Genomic DNA, 21,383 nt, shown 5'->3' with positions numbered 1-21,383 from the left:
TGTTGCTCAAATTAACAGGCTTCTAAAATTCTACATTTCATATAAATTCTAAAATGTATATGAAAATGCAAAAAACCTACAATACAAAGACAATCCTGAAGAATATGAGCACTGGGAGACTTGAAGATACCAAAAACAAGAGAATCTATAAAATAGACTAGTAGAATACAATAGATTTCTGAAGATGACACTGTAGTGCAAAGAGAAAGAATTATCTTTCAAAACACTGTGTTAAGTCAATTAATCCATACTAAAGTATGAATTTAGAACCCTACCTCATACCTTAACACACACAAAAAAAAATGATTTCAGATGGATTACAGACCTAAATGAGAAAACTAAGCAAAAGGTTTTCAAGGAAACATAGAAGAATATATATCCGTGACTTATGAGTAATCAAAGATTTCCTAAAATAGGACACAAAAAGCATTATTCCTAGAGAAAAAAATGATAAAATTTGACTATATTGAAATTAAATACTTCTCCTAAGTAATTAAAATAATGAAGACAACCCACAGAAAGAATGGGAAAAGATAGTTGAGATGAATAGATACATAGATAGATACATACATACATATCGATACATATATCAGTCCAGAAAAGGACTAATATCAAGAATACACAAAAGACTTTTACAAATCAAAAAGAAAAGACATAGGGGGAGATAGAGACAGAGAGAGGGAAGAATTTCACAAATGAAGATATCTAAATATCTAATAAACATATAAAAATATACTCTTTTTATTCATCATCAGGGAAGTGTAAATTATTACCCATGATGTGATATCATTATAAACCCAGTACAATAGCTAAAATGTACCAAGCATTGGCAAATATGTGGAGAAACTGGTCCACTCATTATCTGTGGGGGGGAGCATAAGTGTTCTAATCACTTTGGAAAATAGTTCCAGTACCTATTAAAGCTGAACATCAACATACCCAACAATTGCACCACTAAGTATATACCCAACAGAAATGGTACACAAGTTCACTAAGAGACAAGTACAAGAATGTTCTCAACAGCACTACTTGTAATAGCCAAAAATGGAAACAATCTGAATGTCCATCAGTGATGGAACAGATAGGCATTCTGGTATTGTCATAGAATAAAAGGTGAGATAGCAACAAAAAAAAACTTCAGCTACTAGCAACTACATGGATAAATCTCATACACACAGTGTTAAGCAAAAGCAGCAAGACACAAAAATAACTTAATGTATAATTATAATTACATAAAGTCAAAAAGCAAGCAAAATTAATCTCTAGTATTAAAAGTCAGTATACCTTTGGAGGGAAAGATGACTGGAAATGGGCAAGAGGGAGGTTCAGGGTGTTGGCAATACTGTTTCTTGACTCAAGGGGTTGTGAATATTTCTCACGCAGTATGCTTATATTTTGTACATACTTCTCTGTATATAAATATTTCTTCTTTCTTCAATAAGAAGAAAAAAAGAATATTTCCTAGTAACCTCTACTGACAAGATCTAGAAACAACAACCACATGGTAGCAATCAGCACCTCTAGTGCCCAGATTGTGGTCTCAAAATACCAATTTCAACTAAAAGGATCCAGAACTTCTTAGAGATATGTATGATTTCAAGTCTGGGACAGAAATGCCCAAGATGAACCTGGAATATCTTGTCATAACAGATGCCCAGGAAGCTGTAGATGACGACTAGGGTCCTATCCAAAGGACTCAGAAACCATCATGATTGTCTAAAGACGGAACCAGGGCCAATTATATAATTTACAGGGTAAAATGAAATCGCAGGGGCCCTTGTTCAAAACAGAGGGGAAAAAAATTGGCATTAAAGGGACTAAAATATAATGTCTTTTTCTTTCTTCTATACTCTCTTAACTTGTTATGACATTTCATTTGATATTTAATGTCATTCTAAGCAATGAAAAATTAAAAATTCAGATTATTTGCATGAATTTTGCCATTCATCTTTATATTGTCCAATTCCAGTTTTAAATGCAAATATAAAGGCATTTTACTCATATGCCGAAACACCTGCCTTCTTTACACACTAGAAACACATTCTTATTTGAATGGAAAGTGGAGCTCTCAGGGCTGTCAGTAGTCCACTACTCAGTCATAGACCCTACACACTTACCTTGTATTTGCTTTGAGTCTCACGGAGTTCCCACATATCATGGGTCTAATCTAAGTCTGTGCTTGTGACATTGGAAAAACTATAAGCAAATGGGGTCACAGAGAACAGTAGACACAGATGGTGCACATACCTCCTCTGCTCACGTGCATGCTCCATTGTCACATTGGACTTTGCTTAGAAAACACAACTTCAAAGATAAAATTATTAAGAATTTAAAGATAGCAACAGTGGAGCATTAAATCAAGCCTGAGGCCTACAGTGGGTTGAATAATGGCCCCTCAAAAAGATATGCCCATATCCTAACCCCCAGAACCAGAGGAAGTATTTTATTTGGAAAAAGAGTCTTTGCAAATGTAATTAAGTAAAGGACGTTCAGATGAGATCACCTTTGATGGAGCCAGGCAATCAGGAAAAAAAAATCAAACCTGAATCTGATCATCTAGCTCTAACTAGCAATTTATAGGAAAAACAAGGGCCAAAGAAACATGTTAAAGGATGCCTTGAAATGCAGTCAGGAACTACCATACTGTGTTTTTGTGAGAAACTCAACAGTTCACACACGTTTGCTTGTGGTTTTTTTTAAAATAAATAAATTACAAAAGAAACAAAAAGAGAGGAGAGAAGACCTATAGATTAAAACAGACTTGAGAGGACGAGGGGAAGATGGCGGGAAGAGTAAACGCAGAGATCACCTTCCTCCCCACAGATACACCAGAAATACATCTACACGTGGAACAACTCCTACAGAACACCTACTGAACGCTGGCAGAAGACCTCAGACCTCCCAAAAGGCAAGAAAGTCCCCACGTACCTGGGTAGGGCAAAAAAAAAAGAATAAACAGAGACAAAAGGATAGGGACAGGACCTGCACCAGTGGGAGGGAGCTGTGAAGAAGTAAAGGTTTCCACACACTAGGAAGCCCCTTCGCGGGTGGAGACTGCGGGTGGCGGAGGGGGAAAGCTTCGGAGCCGCGAAGGAGAACCAGCAACAGGGGTGCGGAGGGCAAAGCGGAGAGATTCCCGCACAGAGGCTCAGGGCTGAGCGGCACTCACCAGCCCGAGAGGCTTGTTTGCACACCCGCCGGGGCGGGTGAGGCTGGGAGCTGAGGCTTGGGCTTCAGTCGGAGCGCAGGGAGAGGACTGGGGTTGGCGGCATGAACACAGCCTGCAGGGGGTTAGTGCACCACGGCTAGCCGGGAGGGAGTCCGGGGAAAAGTCTGGAGCTGCCGAAGAGGCAAGAGACTTTTTCCTCCCTCTTTGTTTCCGGGCGCACGAGGAGAGGGGATTAAGAGCGCTGCTTAAAGGAGCTCCAGAGACGGGCGCGAGCTGCCCCAGAGACGGGCATGAGACGCTAAGGCTGCTGCTGCTGTTACCAAGAAGCCTGTGTGCGAGCACAGTTCACTATCCACACCTACCTTCCGGAGAGCCTATGTAGCCAGCCACTGCCAGGGTCCCCAAATCCAGGGACAACTTCCCCAGAAGGACGCACGGAGCGCCTCAGAGTGGTGCAACGTCACGCCGGCCTCTGCCGCCGCAGGCTCACCCCGCACTACGTGCCCCTCCCTCCCCACCGGCCTGAGTGAGCCAGAGCGCCCCAGTCAGCGGCTCCTTTAACCCCGTCCTGTCTGAGCGAAGAACAGACGCCCTCTGGCGACCTACACGCAGAGGCGGGGCCAAATCCAAAGCTGAGCCCCGGGAGCTGTGAGAGAACAAAGACGAGAAAGGGAAATCCCTCCCAGCAGCCTCAGAAGCAGCAGATTAAAGCTCCACAATCAACTTGATGTACCTTGCATCTGTGGAATACATGAATAGACAACGAATCATCCCATATTGAGGAGGTGGACTTCGAGAGCAAGATTTATGATTTTTTCCCCTTTTCCTCTTTTTGTGAGTGTGTATGTGTATGCTACTGTGTGAGACTTTGTATAGGATTGCTTCCACCATTTGTCCTAGGGTTCTATACGTCCGTTTTTTTTTGTTTGTTTTTTCAGTTTTTTTTCTTTAAAAAATTTTTTTTCCGTAACAATTATTTTTTATTTTAATAACTTTATTTTATTTTATCTTCTTTCTTTCCTTCCTTACCTCCTTCCTTCCTCCCTCCCCCCTCCCTTTCTTTCTTTCTTTCTTTCTTTCTTTCTTTCTTTCTTTCTTTCTTTCTACTTTTTCTCCCTTTTATTCTGAGCTGTGTGAATGAAAGGCTCTTGGTGCTCCAGCCAGGAGTGAGTGCTGTGCCTCTGAGGTGGGAGAGCCAACTTCAGGACACTGGTCCACAAGAGACCTCCCAGCTCCACATAATATCAAACAGCAAAAATCTCCCAGAGATCTCCATCTCAACACCAGCACCCAGCTTCACTCAACGACCAGCAAGCTACAGTGCTGGACACCCTATGCCAAACAACTAGCAAGACAGGAACACAACCCCACCCATTAGCAGAGAGGCTGCCTAAAATTATAATAAGTCCACAGACATCCCAAAACACAACAACAGACGTGGACCTGCCCACCAGAAAGACAAGATCCAGCCTCATCCACCAGAACACAGGCACCAGTCCCCTCCACCAGGAAGCCTACACAACCCACTGAACCAAATTTAGCCACTGGGGACAGACACCAAAAGCAACGAGAACTACAAACCTGTAGCCTGCACAAAGGAGACCAGAAACACAGTAAGATAAGCAAAATGAGAAGACAGAAAGACACATAGCAGATGAAGGAGCAAGGTAAAAACCCACGAGACCTAACAAATGAAGAGGAAATAGGCAGTCTACCTGAAAAAGAATTCAGAATAATGATGATCCAACATCTTGGAAATAGAATAGACAAAATGCAAGAAACATTTAACAAGAACCTAGAAGAACTAAAGAGCAAACAAGCAATGAAGAACAACACAATAAATGAAATTAAAAATACTCTAGATGGGATCAATAGCAGAATAAATGAGGCAGAAGAATGGATAAGTGACCTGGAAGATAAAATAGTGGAAATACCTACTGCAGAGCAGACTAAAGAAAAAAGAATGAAAAGAACTGAGGACTGTCTCAGAGACCTCTGGGACAACATTAAATGGACCAACATTCGAATTATAGGGGTTCCAGAAGAAGAATAGAAAAAGGCACTGAGAAAATATTTGAAGAGATTATAGTTGAAAAATTCCCTAATATGGGAAATGAAATAGTTAATCAAGTCCAGGAGGCATAAAGAGTCCCATACAGGATAAATCCAAGGAGAAATACACCAAGAAACATATTTATCAAACTGTCAAAAATTAAATACAAAGAAAGTATATTAAAAGCAGCAAGGGAAAAACAACAAATAACACACAAGGGAATCCCCATAAGGTTAACAGCTGATCTTTCAGCAGAAACTCTGCAAGCCAGAGGGACTGGCAGAACATATTTAAAGTGATGAAGGAGAAAAAGCTGCAACCAATATTACTCTAACCAACAAGGATCTCATTCAGATTTGATGGAGAAATTAAAACCTTTACGGACAAGCAAAAGCTGAGAGAGTTCAGCACCACCAAACCAGCTTTACAACAAATGCTAAAGGAACTTCTCTAGGCAAGAAACACAAGAGAAGGAAAACACCTACAATAACGAACCCAAAACAATTAAGAAAATGGCAATAAGAACATACATATTGATAATTACCTTAAATGTAAATGGACTACATGCTCCCATCAAAAGACACAGATTGGCTGAATGGATACAAAAACAAGACCCATATATATGCTGTCTACAAGAGACCCACTTCAGACCTAGAGACACATACAGATCAAAAGTAAGGGGATGGAAAAAGATATTCCATGCAAATGGAAATCAAAAGAAAGCTGGAGTAGCAATTCTCATATCAGACAAAATAGACTTTAAAATAAAGACTATTAGAAGAGACGAAGATGGACACTACATAATGATCAAGTGATCGATCCAAGAAGAAGATATAACAATTGTAAATATTTATGCACCCAACATAGGAGCACCTCAATACATGAGGCAAATACTAACAGCCATAAAAGGGGAAATCAACAGTAACACACTCATAGTAGGGGACTTTAACACCCACTTTCACCAATGGACAGATCATCCAAAGTAAAAATAAGTAAGGAAACACAAGCTTTAAATGATACATTAAACAAGATGGACTTAATTGATATTTATAGGACATTCCATCCAAAAACAACAGAATACATATTTTTCTCAAGTGCTCATGAAACATTCTCCAGGATAGATCATATCTTGGGTCACAAATCAAGCCTTGGTAAATTTAAGAAAACTGAAATGGTATCAATAATCTTTTCTGACCACAATGCTATGATACTACATATCAATTACAGGAAAAGAGCTATAAAAAACACAAACACATGGAGGCTAAACAATACACTACTTAATAACGAAGTGATCACTGAAGAAATCAAAGGGGAAATTTAAAAACTACCTAGAACAAATGACAATGGAGACAAAACTACCCCAAACCTATGGGATGCAGCAAAAGCAGTTCTAAGAGGGAAGTTTATAGCAATACAATCCTACCTTAAGAAACAGGAAACATCTCAAATAAACAACCTAACCTTGCACCTAAAGCAATTAGAGAAAAAAGAACAAAAAAACCCCCAAAGTTAGCAGAAGGAAAGAAATTATAAAAATCAGATCAGAAATAAATGAAAAAGAAATGAAGGAAACAATAACAAAGATCAATAAAACTAAAAGGTGGTTCTTTGAGAAGATAAACAAAATTGATAAACCATTAGCCAGACTCATCAAGAAAAAAAGAGAAGACTCAAATCAATAGAATTACAAATGAAAAAGGAGAAGTAACAACTGACACTGCAGAAATACAAAAGATCATGAGAGATTACTACAAGCAACTCTATGCCAATAAAATGGACAACCTGAAAGAAATGGACAAATTCTTAGAAATGCACAACCTGCCAAGACTGAATCAGGAAGAAATAGAAAATATGAACAGACCAATCACAAGCACTGAAATTGAAACTGTGATTAAAAATCTTCCAACAAACAAAACCCCAGGACCAGATGGCTTCACAGGGGAATTCTATCAAACATTTAGAGAAGAGCTAACACCTATCCTTCTCAAACTCTTCCAAAATATAGCAGAGGGAGGAACACTCCCAAACTCATTCTACGAGGCCACCATCACCCTGATACCAAAACCAGACAAGGATGTCACAAAGAAAGAACACTACAGGCCAATATCACTGATGAACATAGATGCAAAAATTCTCAACAAAATACTAGCAAACAGAATCCAACAGCACATTAAAAGGATCATACAACATGAACAAGTGGGGTTTATTCCAGGAATGCAAGGATTCTTCAATATATGCAAATCAATCAACGTGATACACCATATTAACAAATTGAAAGAGAAAAACCATATGATCATCTCAATAGATGCAGAGAAAGCTTTTGACAAAATTCAACACCCATTTATGAAAAATACGCTGCAGAAAGTAGGCATAGAGGGAACTTTCCTCAACATAATAAAGGCCATATATGACAAACCCACAGCCAACATCATCCTCAATGGTGAAAAACTGAAAGTATTTCCACTAAGATCAGGAACAAGACAAGGTTGCCCACTCTCACCACTCTTATTCAACATAGTTTTGGAAGTTTTAGCCACAGCAGTCAGAGAAGAAAAGGAAATAAAAGGAATCCAAATCAGAAAAGAAGAAGTAAAGCTGTCACTGTTTGCAGATGACATGATACTTCACATAGAGAATCCTAAAGATGCTACCAGCAAACTACTAGAGCTAATCAATGAATTTGGTAAAGTTGCAGGATACGAAATTAATGCACAGAAATCTCTGGCATTCCTATACACTAATGATGAAAAATCTGAAAGTGAAATCAAGAAAACACTCCCATTTACCACTGCAACAAAAAGAATAAAATATCTAGGAATAAAGGTACATAAGGAGACAAAAGACCTGTATGCAGAAAATGATAAGACACTGATGAAAGAAATTAAAGATGATACAAATAGATGGAGAGATATACCATGTTCTTGGATTGGAAGAATCAACATTGTGAAAATGACTCTACTACCCAAAGCAATCTAGAGATTCAATGCAATCCCTATCAAACTGCCACTGGCATTTTTCACAGAACTAGAACAAAAAATTTCACAATTTGTATGGAAACACAAAAGACCCCGAATAGCCAAAGCAATCTTGAGAACGAAAAACAGAGCTGGAGGAATCAGGCTCCCTGACTTCAGACGACACTACAAAGCTACAGTAATCAAGACAGTATGGTACTGGCCACAAAAACAGAAAGATAGATCAATGGAAAAGGATAGAAAGCCCAGAGATAAACCCACGCACATATGGTCACCTTATCTTTGATAAAGGAGGCAGGAATGTACAGTGGAGAAAGGACAGCCTCTTCAATAAGTGGTGCTGGGAAAACTGGACAAGTACATGTGAAAGTATGAGATTAGATCAATCCCTAACACCATACACAAAAATAAGCTCAAAATGGATTACAGACCTAAATGTAAGGCCAGAAACTATCAAACTCTTAGAGGAAAACATAGGCAGCACACTCTATGACATAAATCACAGCAAGATCCTTTTTGACCCACCTCCTAGAGAAATGGAAATAAAAACAAAAATAAACACATGGGACCTAATGAAACTTCAAAGCTTTTGCACAACAAAGGAAACCATAAACAAGACCAAAAGACAACCCTTAGAATGGGAGAAAATATTTGCAAATGAAGCAACTGACAAAGGATTAATCTCCAAAATTTATAAGCAGCTCATGCAGCTCAATAACAAAAAAACAAACAACCCAATCCAAAAATCGGCAGAAGACCTAAATAGACATTTCTCCACAGAAGATATACAGACTGCCAACAAACACATGAAAGAATGCTCAACATCATTAATCATTAGAGAAATGCAAATCAAAACTACAATGAGATATCATCTCACACCAGTCAGAATGGCCATCATCAAAATATCTAGAAACAATAAATGCTGGAGAAGGTGTGGAGAAAAGGGAACACCCTTGCACTGCTGGTGGGAATGTGAATTGGTACAGCCACTATGGAGAACAGTATGGAGGTTCCTTAAAAAACTACAAATAGAACTCCCATATGACCCAGGAATCCCACTACTGGGCATATACCCTGAGAAAACCATAATTCAAAAAGACTCATGTACCAAAATGTTCATTGCAGCTCTATTTACAATAGCCCGGAGATGGAAACAAACTAAGTGTCCATCATCGGATGAGTGGATAAAGAAGATGTAGCACATATATACAGTGGAATATTACTCAGCCATAAAAAGAAACAAAATTGAGCTATTTGTAATGAGGTGGATGGACCTAGATTCTGTCATACAGAGTGAAGTCAGAAAGAGAAAGACAAATATTGTATGCTAACACATATATATGGAATTTAAGGAAAAAAAATGTCATGAAGAACCTAGAGGTAAGACAGGAATAAAGACACAGACCTACTAGAGAATGGACTTGAGGATATGGGGAGGGGGAAGGGTAAGCTGTGACAAAGCGAGAAAGTGGCATGGACATATATGCACTACCAATCGTAAAATAGATAGCTAGTGGGAGGCAGCCGCATAGCACAGGGAGATCAGCTCGGTGCTTTGTGACCACCTAGAGGGGTGGGATAGGGAGGGTGGGAGGGAGGGAGATGCAAGAGGGAAGAGATATGGGAACATATGTATATGTATAACTGATTCACTTTGTTATAAAGCAGAAACTAACACACCATTGTAAAGCAATTATACTCCAATAAAGATGTAAAAAAAAAAGAGAGAGAGACTTGAGACACATGAACAAATAAAAATGTATGGCTTCAATTTTATTTTGATTCAAATAATGCATTGTTTTCTTAAAAAGCCCAATATATTTTTAGATGGAACTTACTTGGTAAACTGATCTTAAAAATTCATAGTACAACAAAGAGCAAAGAAAATTTATTGCAATTTTGAAGACCAACAACAAAGTATGGGAATTTTTCCCCCATATATAAGGAAATTATAAAACTATCACAATTAAAATAGTAAATATTATCAGGAAGGATAGTCTAAATATTCAACAGGTGAGTACTGCAATCAAATAGAGGACTTCAGCACTGATCTCAGAAGCCCCTCAGTGTACCAGATACTAATCCTATAATTTCTAGATCAGAAGTGGGTATGAGGAGACAAATTAGGGTGATGGGGAAGACTTATATTAGATCCCAGTCCCCACACATAAAATTAAACTCCATATATTTTAAGAACCTAAACGTAAAAAGCAAAGAATTTAACAATCCTTAAATAAGAAAAAGAAAAACCTAAAAAGGAAAAGATTAACAATTCTGATTAGAGTGAAATTTAAACTTCTGCATAAATTGATACCATACAGAAAATATTTTAAAGGCCCAAGGATAGGGCAAGGATATTTACTATCACACACATATGTGCATGTTTAAAAACAAGAGATCCATTGGAAAAATGGGCAAAGATTATGAACAGGAAAGCCAAATTGTCAAGAGTATAGAAAAAGATTCTCAGACTTCATTGTACTCCTGTAAATACAAATTAAAGCAATAAAATACCATTTCATAAACATCAGATAAGCAAAATATTTTCAAAGTTAAAGACATGTAGGTTGAGCTATATAAAACTGCCATATTTGTAGGTTTAAAGTGATTAGATACCAGCAATTTCACATGGTGCAACCAATATATACCCTATAATCTAACATTTCCCCTCCTGTGTACAACCCTTGTCAATCATGGTTCTGTGAGGAAACTAAGTCCTACAGAAAATAATTTGAGTAACTATTTTCTCAATTCTCCCAGGGTCCATAGCTAGTTCCCTTCTAGATTGATATGAGAGAATTAATTCATTACACATGGTGGATGTTTTAGAGCAGTAGGGCTTAATTCTCTCTCAAAATAAAGAGAAACTCTTTTACAGGTACCTAATAAGACGTGTATTAGGATATTCAATGAGTTTTGTTTTTAACAGCTAAAAATTTTTTTTAAATAATAAATATTCATAAGATGAATTGGTAGTATATCCACAGAATGGAATAAACAAGTTACATATGTACCCAAAGAGGTAAATTTCAGTAATGCAATATTAAATGAATAAGCAAGTTGCAAAAAAAAAAAGGTATAAAGAATACTGTAATGCAAATTTTAATAGCATACAAAACACCTGTATACATTGTTTTCAGATAAATATATGTGTAATAAAAGTATAAAAAATATTGAATAGAAAGAATGAGTTCAAATGTCAGTATAGTCCTTACCTCTGGGAAGGGAGGCATAGAAAGAGATCTCAACAGTAACTGTAGTGTTATTATGTTATGACTTTATCTGTGAAAAGGATTTATACTTTGTTAATTTATGTTATATCTAGGTGTTAAGTACATGGAGGTTAGTGTTATTGTTTTTCTGTCCTCTTTTGTCTATTTAAAACTTTCTGTAATGTTTTGACAATTAAGAAAAAGAAGGAATAGAAAGAATTCCTATTGTGATTAAAGATAAGAGCAATTGCTGTCGCTTACTTAGCACTTACCACAAGCCTGACACTGTGCTAAGCACTTTCCCTGGGTATCTCATTTAATCCTCACAGCAAACCTATGGGAGGTACATCATGGCCTCCTTCTCATGAATTAAGACCAAAGGCCTTGCCCAAATTTCTAGCCAGTTAGAGTCAGCACAGTTCCAACAACAAATCATCTCCTCCATGGTGAAAAAATAAGGGCAATTGAATTCAATGAAGTTAAATTTTCTGAATTCGTCCATTCAGTCTTTCATTCTCTTAAACATTTGTTTGTACTCACTGTCCAAGTTCCATCCCTTTTCAACCTGGGTAAGCTTGGGCTAATAAGTCAGATTGTTTTTAACTTGATTACCCTACTTGTAAATGGAGAAAATAGTAATACCCACCTTTTGGGTTGCTAACAGAATTAAAAACATAAAATATTTTGAACAGTTGCTAACATAGCACTCAATATATCTTGATAACTCTATATTTACTCATTCACGTATTCATTTGCAATGAACTATTTTACCATGTGCCAGACTTAAGAGTTGGCCCTGAGGATGCAGAGATGAGGAATGAAACAAAGTCCATGACTTCAAAGCATTTCTCATCTAGTGGGTAAGATGCTCGTATGATGTAACATGTAAATGTGATGAAGGGGTGCAAGGGTGAGACTCAAGACTTAATAAGGTACAGAGGAACACAAAGGTGGGTCGTGTCACATGTGGAGAATGTCAAGAATGTTTTCAAAAAATAGAGTTGATGTTTGAGTTGATTCTGGGAAAATTCATTAGTTTTAGCCTAGCAGAAAGGACAGGGGTCCTAGATAGGAAGAGTGGAAGAAGAACGTTCAAGCACAGGAGAGTGCATGAGCAAAAACAGGCAGTTGTGATGTTGGAGAGAGAAGAGAGATACTAGTGTTGAGAGAAAGAATTGAAAAGGCCCTCAGGGACCAGAGTGTGGAGGACCTGGTAGGCCTCACTAGGTTTGGTTTTTTTATCCTAAAGGAAATGGGAAGATACTGAAAGATTTTAAGCACTGTGAGGAGATTTGCATTTGGGAAAATTACACTGGCAGCTGAGATTCTGTGCTCACATGTTTTTTGATCATTTGATTCACATTTCCCTCCCCTACTAAACTACAGAGTCTGTTAAGGTGCAGATCACCAGTCGTGCTCAACTTGATAAACACCCAACAGAGTTGGTGGTAGGATCTCAAAAATATTTTTTTAATAAATAAAAAAGGAAATGAGAATAGAAGCAGGAGGCAACCGAAATAGTCCAGGTGGAAGATTATTAGGATCTTTTATATCATGTCAGTGGCAGTAGAGCTGGGGGTGGATATGAGAGATGCCAGAGGTTGTATACAGTGAAGTACTTAGAGATACAAAGGACTTGCAAAATAAGGAAGAGGTGTCAGCCTGGGGAATTCTATCTTGGGTGACTTGATGAATGGTGGTTGCTATTGACTAAGCCTGGAAAAACTAGGGGGGAAGCACCCTTGTCCCCATGGGAAATGGATCTGCATTGTGATAGGGGGAGTAGAACGACAACATAAAATTCATTTTCTTTCTTCTTTTAGTCTTATAAAGAAGTAAAAAATATGAGAAGACATTTGAATGCAGATCATTGTTCCCATGGATATAAGGTTCTTATGCATATATTAATGCATATATAATGCATAGACTAATGCCAAATGGGAGCAATATTTGAAAAAAAGAAATGTGGTAATAGGGAAGGAACGGGAGAAATTAAAGAGAGAAAACTAAGACACAAGCATTTGAAAAATTTCGACATAATGGGGGGAATTAAGGTGGAATGAATTACAAATGTGAGATGAAATTTGTGTGAAAGAAACATCAAAAGGAAGAAAGAGTGAAGGCTCTATTTAATAACACTTTAACCAAAAATGGTGACGAGGCATCACTTTAATTTAATGGGTGTTGTCAAACTTTCAGTGGTGGCAATTTTCCAGGCCTTTCAATAGAGTTAATAGAGGTGTGGATCCCAATTTAGGTGTCCCCTGCTCAGAGAACTGAGGGGTGTCATATTGGGAGAGGAAGGCCTTACACTGTCACATTAAGGGAGCTCTGATCCTGCTAGATTTTAAGCAACTTTCAAAATTGAAGCCTAGGTGCTGTCTCTGGAATTCTGCTTACTATTAGTTGCTCAGTTAATAGACTCATACCTTCTTTCAACTAAAAGGGTCGATAAGATGTATCAAGTGATGATCATATCAACATTTTTTTTTCTAATTTTTAAAAGCTCTTGGCCAAGTTTTATTTTCTAAGAATTTTTACACATCTACCTTCTCTATACAGGTTGCTCTAATTTTATGAAAGAAAAGTAATTAAATTTTTGTCCTTCCCAACTTTAACTCCATTTCTGCCCAGCTCCCACACAATGGACATTGAAGCCTCCATAAATTGCAGAATAAATATTGATTGGTGCAGTCCTCTTTACTGTGGGAATAATGCTGTGTTACCACCCATGCCTGTTTTAGATTTATGTTGAGAAATGGTACCCAGCCATGCTTTCTAGGTGTGGATGTGGGACAAATATTATATAGTTATGAGAGTAACACTGCTATCTTTTTCTCTTCCCGTGATATTATAGAAGCTTATATATGGGGTGATTTCTGGACAACTGTATGCCTATGCCCATTTTTACTTTGAATACAATTGGAATAAGCCAGATCCTACTAGTATCAATGTTACATCCTGAGATCATTGTTTAACGCACTAATGGATTTTAGGATTTTATTTAAAAGGTGGCAGTGCAGTGAGAAAAGAGTGTATCAAATAATTCTCAAGGATCTCCACACACTGTACTGACAGAGAAATGACAGCACAGAATAACGATTCCCCAAAGTGCCCCATGAAGCTATGTGTTCTTAGTGGCAGTCATGTGAGCACCATGGATTCTGAGCACTCAGGATGGAATTTCAGCAGACAGCTGGCTTACACACCCTGGACTAGAAGGAGAAAGCATGCAGATCTGAACCTCATCTCTAGATGTGGATATAGGAAAATCTCAGCAAAAGATGTTCAGTAAAAGCTTAGAGAGCTGGCATGAGGCTGTTCAACACAAAACACGAAAATGTGGGCCCCAAAGGACCCCCAATGAAATTTCTGCAGTAATAAATTTTCTCTCTCCCATGGTTACACATGGAGACCTTTGTGACCAGCTAAACTTCAGCCAGCCTTTCCCTGCAACATTAAGAACACTTCCTGAAATGGCAGGATATGAAGTATCATGAGAAGAGGGTAGCAGGATCTTGTTGTTGTTTGACTTTTTATTCACTTATTTGTTATTTATTTGTTTTTCCTGAATAAACTCGGACAATTACTCATACTTTTCATTAGAGAATCAACTTAAATGAGTGAGAGGGAAGATCCTAGAGAAAAATCCAGGGAAGTAATTTCCTTTGGGTTCCTTTGCCGGGTGCTTCATATACTTCTCCCATTCAAACCACACTTTTCTTAAGAGGTAGGTATCAGTTTCCTCATTTTTTCAGACCCAGAACCTCGGACTCAAGTAGGTTAAATGATCTTCTGAGGTCACCTGCTGGTGAGTAGGGACATAGGAATAATACCTCAGGTCTCTCTGACTCCACCGTCTCATCATACCTCCCATGTGGTGCGCTGTTGAGGATGGTATACGAAGAGCCCTAACTGGACTTGTGTATTAGAATACTTTACACTGCCATGATAGCTCTCCAGAGTCTGTACTGCTGTGAGGACCGTGAATATGTTTAGTTAACCCATGCCCTTTGAGCAAGACATTACATGGCACAAATGACAACAAACCTAGTGACACATGACTCAGAAATCATGCATTCTCATTTGTGCTCTCATCTGTGACCAGGATAGTTGCTAATTCATTCATTTGGTTTTCTCTTTGCTTGTTCCAGATGTCGTGAGAAGGTGGTATAATAGCCAAATTTGATTTGCAGACAATTTTTGTTTGAACCTCCACCACCCTCAATTCTGCACAGTGTTTTAAATGTTTTTAGTTGCCAATGCTTAAAAAATCAAGAGCTCTCACAGGCAAAAAATCAATTTCCTGCTTTCCTTGAAAAGTCCAGATTTGGCAACATTATTTCTCATTGCCCATAAGGCAAAGGGAAGCCACAGGTACATGCACTTTGAAAGAGTTTGGTTCTATTTCATCACAGTGCCCACCCAGTCCACTTTGCTCATTTATATTTCCCACCTGCATATCCCCTATGCCCTTTAGAGTATTTTTTACTCCACTCTTGGAAAAAAACATGTGGAAGTAGTTCTGAGACTGGGGCAGTATAAACAAGTTTCTTCACAACTCAATGTTAGCGTGCCCAACAGGACAAAGAAATTATTTTGACTCTTCTTTTTAGGACATTCTGAGAGCCCATGAGATTAAACCTCTTGCCCCTACTCTGTAACCTGAAAAATATCATACAGCCCTTTCTTGAATACTGCAGGGAAACCTGTTCTTTTGTTAAATAGCTACAATTCTTAGGAATCTTCTCATTAAATTGAGTCTAACTATGGTCCCCCTGTAAACTCTGCCTCTATTGGTTCTACCTCCAGTTCAGTTCTTGGGGGTCCTCTTCACCTGACAACTCATCAAATATTTGGGGACAACTCTCATATCTTCTCTAAGCCTTAAGCACCTGATGTTTCCTATAAGAAGACCCTTGTTTCCTACAGTGGGGTGTGCATGGTTTCAACGTTGTGTGGCAGGGGAAGTGGTGTAGAACTCTATCAGAAGGGAAGGATGATGCCTAAAGAGCTCTTCTTTTTATTTCATGGTATTTTAATAACATGAAAGCTCTGACAATGGAAAATACTTTTCCAGGCCCACAGGACTGGATTCCCTGAGGGGTTTACTCACAAGGATGCCTTAGCGAGCACAAACTGTCTTAACCTCTGAACTACATAAAAGTTCTGCAAGTTTTCAATTTCACAGTATGTTTAAGATATTTCAGTCTTGTTGATAAGCATGTGTTCACACAACCTAAACTCAGTTCAAAATTAATCTAAGATGACGAATTCTAAATTGTTGCTAATTTTCCAGGAGTGAATTCCAGGAGCACAAACACGTGCTCCTGGAATAGATATCACAAATATCTATTTGTGACAGTCCCATCAAAAGGAGTATTACCACACATTATGATACTTGCCAGACAGGCTGTGAACATCAAAGACATCCCAGGTCAGGCTAGGACAGGTAAAAATGTTGATGTGCAGGAGGTAAAGATTAGAGAGGTTAGAGGGGCAAGGAGATAGTTACTATTCTTGCATGTGTGTCATTTCACATATGACAAGTATGAGTCTAGTTTTTAATACATAGTTACTATTTACATGCCCTTTAGGAAGTTAAAAATCTGTGAAAGGAAATTCAGTGATTCTTTAAAATAAAAATTGTGCTCAATAGAAATTTAGAATGAATTAGTAAAAGCTTCTTTCTACTTAGAAAACATCAGAGGGATGTTTTTCAGGCAAAAGTTCGGTGACCATAACTCTTCCCTTTCAATAAGATTGTCTCTGGCTATCTCTTACTATTACAGGCATAGTAATAAGCAAGGAAAAACTGGCGTGTAGCACAAACACACGGTATACTACCTTTGCAATGTTGCTCAAAACAAAGATATTTTTAAAAATCAAATGTTTAAACACACTATATCAATCCAATATAGAACTATGACACAGATGTAGAGAATGGGCTTGAAGATGCAGGGAGGGGGAACGGTAAGCTGGGACAAAGTGAGAGAGTGGCATGGACTTATATATACGACCAAATGTAAAATAGATAGCTAGTGGGAAACAGCCGCATAGCACAGGGAGATCAGCTCGGTGCTTTGTGACCACCTAGAGGGGTGGGATAGGGAGGGTGGGAGAGAGACACAAGAGGGAGGAGATATGGGGATATATGTATGTGTATAGCTGATTCACTTTGTTACAAAGCGGTAACTAACACATCATTGTAAAGCAATTATACTCCAATAAAGATGTTAAAAAAAAAAGGTACAAATGAACTTATTTACAAAAGAGTAGTAGAGTTGCAGATGTAGAAAACAAACTTATGGTTACCAGGGGACAAGGTGGGGGGAGGGATAAACTGGGAGATTGGGATTGACATATACACTGTACTAAATATAAAATAGATAACTAATAAGAACCTACTATATAGCACATGGAACTCTACTGAATACTCTGTAATGGCCTATATGGTAAAAGAATTTTTAAAAAGAGTGGATATATGTATAATATTTGTATAACTGATTCACTTTGTGGTACACTTGAAACTAACACAACATTGTAAATCAACTATACTCCAATAAAAATTTTTTAAAAAAGAACTATGATAATGGTTCTTTCCTGTATATTTTTAAATAATAAAAACATAGGGTGGGAGGGAAATGCAAGAGGGAAGGGATATGGGGATATATGTATACATATACCTGATTCACTTTGTTATACAGCAGAAAGTAACACACCATTGTAAAGCAATTATACTCCAATAAAGATGTTAAAAAAATTGGAAAAAAAGAAAACACCTACAATCTACCACCTCAGCACAATTATTATAATTCTTACTGGTGTTCATTCAGTCTTAGGCACTGATTTTAAACTGCCTTAACAATTATTCTTTATACCCCTAAATTTCATTTAAAACCAATCTTAGAAAGACTTTGTTCTGAAAACTCATGGGACTAATTAAATCACTGATAATTATGCATGGTGGCAATGGAACTTGTCTATGTTAGCACAGTGGTGAAGACAAATCTTAATCTGCATAATTTCCAGCTTCAGGCAAAAAGATTGGGCAAAAATGTATAGAACAAAAAGGTGAAGGTGGGAGATATCAGCAAAAGGATTTGATTTTACTTGAAACTTTTTTTCAAAGAGGTATATAATCACATAGCCATCAAAGTGTGTTTTTCAATTGTGTGCAGGGCAATAGAGGTCTCTTCCAGTCTTATCACTAACGGTGTCAAGGAAGGGTTGTAATCAGATGAGGTGTGAAATTGATTGTGCCTAGTCTCAAGACTGAATAAGTGATTAAAAGTTCGAACCATATAGAGGGCCACTTATTTCTATCCCAAGGGAAAGTTCTGGGTGGAAATGGCACTGTTCCTGCAACCTAGGCTAGTTTGCCTTCTACTGTGTTTATCTGTCTTTATGCCCGTTCCCCTCTGTAAGGAGTAAGAACCTTCAAGCCCAGATGGCCATTCGGTCATCTCTGCCCATCACCTCCTTCCCACCTTGAAGGACTCAGTGTGGTCTGCTCCTAGTTGGGTGCCCTTCGAAATCATCAAACACCCACTTCCTCATCTTCCTCATCAAACTGGCTTCTCCCTTAGCAGGTCCCATCCTACCAGTATAGGACAGCTCCACTGTTCAAATTCCTTAGGCCAAATCCTATAAACATCCTTAACTTCTTTCTCTTTCCTTTCTAAATAGCAAATCTACCTGACTCTACTTTCAAAATATGTCAGAAGTTACCAGTTCTCACCACCTTGCTGCTCCTACCCTGGCCCAGATGACAGCAATAGCCTCCTAACTAGCCTCCGTTTCTGCCTTTACTCCCGCACCTTTTCCACCTCAACACAGCTTCTTTTCAACAAGGAATCCAAAAGCTAAGTCAGATCATATCACTTCTCTGCCCCAAATCTTTCACGGTTCCCACTGCAACCAGAATAAAAATCAGAGTCCCTTCAGTGGCCTGCAGGACCCTATGTTTACTAACTGTCCCTCCACTATCTCTCTGATCTTATCTTCCACTACTCTGCCCTTTCTCAAGACACTCCAGCCACACTGGCTTCCTGGCCTTTTCTTGAATATGGCAGGCACGTTCCTGCCTCAGGAATTTAATACCTACAGTTTTCTTGGTTACCTTTGCCCCCAGATACCTGCATGGCTCACTCTCTCATCTCCTTTAGGTCTTTGCTCAAATGTCACCTTCTGTGTGAAGACTTCCTTGCTCACTCAATTTAAAACCAAAACTCTGTAACCCACCTCCCTACTTAGCTTTTCTCTGTAACATCTATGATCATCTGACATACTATATAGCTTAATTATTATAACCTGTTTATTTTTCCCTACTAGAAATTAAGCTTTATAAGGGCAAGCATTTTGTTTTGTTTGCTGCTTTACCCTCACTTCCTGGCACATGTTAGAAATAAATATTTTTTAAAAGAATGGTTGATAGATAGATGGATGGGTAGATAATTGAATGAGTGAATTAATGAATATATTTCATCTTTTGTAAGCAACTCTATTTTTGGACCCAGGTGCTTGTTTTAAAAAGCTATTATTAGCTTTAAAACAGACAGATAGATCAAATAACAGAATAGAGAGCCCAGAAATAAACCCACGCACTTATGGTCAATTAATCTATGACAAAGGAGGCAAGAATATACAATGGAGAAAAGACAGTCCCTTCAATAAGTGGTGCTGGGAAAATTGGACAGCTACATGCAAATGAATGAGATTAGAATATTTCCTCACACCATAAACAAAAATAAACTCAAAATGGATTAAAGATCTAAATGTAAGCCCTGAAACCATAAAACTCCTAGAAGAGAACATAGGCAGAAAACTCTTTGACATAAGTGGTAGCAATATTTTTTTGGGTCTGTCTCCTAAGGCAAAAGAAAAGCATAAATAAACAAATGGGACTTAATTAAATATTAAATATAAAAGATTTGCATAACAAAGGAAAACATCAACATAAAAGACAACCTACTGAATGAGAGAAAATAGTTGCAAATGATTTGACCGATAAGGGGTTAATATCAAAAATATATAAACAGCTCATACAACTCATTAAACAATAGGCAGAAGGCCTGAAGAGACACTTTTCCAAAGAAAATATACAGATGGTCACAAGGCACATGAAAAAATGCTCAACATCACTAATCAGAGAAATGCAAATCAAAACCGCAATGAGATTATCACCTCACACTTGTCAGAACAGCTATCATCAAACAGTATACAAGTAACAAATGTTGGAGAGGATATGGAGAAATGAGAACCCTAGTACTTTGTTGTCGGGAATGTAAATTGGTGCAGCCACTATGGAAAACAATATGGAGGTTCTTCAAAAAACTAAAAATAGAACTACCATATGATCCAGCAATTCCACTGTTGGGTATATATCAGAAGGAAACAAAAACACTAATTTGAAAAGACACACACTTCAGTGATAGCAGCATTATTTACAATAGCCAAGATATGGAAGCAACCTTAGTGCCAATCAACAGATGAACAGATAAAGAAGGTGTGGTATTTATATACAACAGAATATTACTCATCCATGAAATTCTGCCATTTGCAACAATATGGAAGGACCTAGAGAGTATTATGCTTAGTGAAATAAGTCAGAACAGAAAAAGACAAATACTCTGTTATCACTTACATGTGGAATCTAACAAATAAAACAAATGAATGTATAAAACAAAAATGAAACAGACTCAGATATAGAGAACAAACTAGCGGTTACCAGTGGGTACAGGGAAGGAAGGAGGGGCGAGATAGGGGTAGGGGATTAAGAGACACAAACAATTGTATATAAAATAAATAAGCAACAAGGATATATTGTACAGCACTGGGAACTATAGCCATTATTTTGTAATAATTTTAAATGGAGTATAATTTATAAAAATATTGAATCACTATGTTGTACACATGAAGCTAATATTGCAAACCAACTACAGTTCAGTAAAAAAAGATATTATCTTTAAATT

This window comes from Mesoplodon bidens (genome assembly GCF_964165515.1).
Source record: "Mesoplodon bidens genome assembly, chromosome: 4".
NCBI lineage: Eukaryota > Metazoa > Chordata > Mammalia > Artiodactyla > Ziphiidae > Mesoplodon > Mesoplodon bidens.
The sequence above is the reverse complement of the archived record's forward strand: the minus strand, read 5'-3'. Positions refer to the sequence as shown.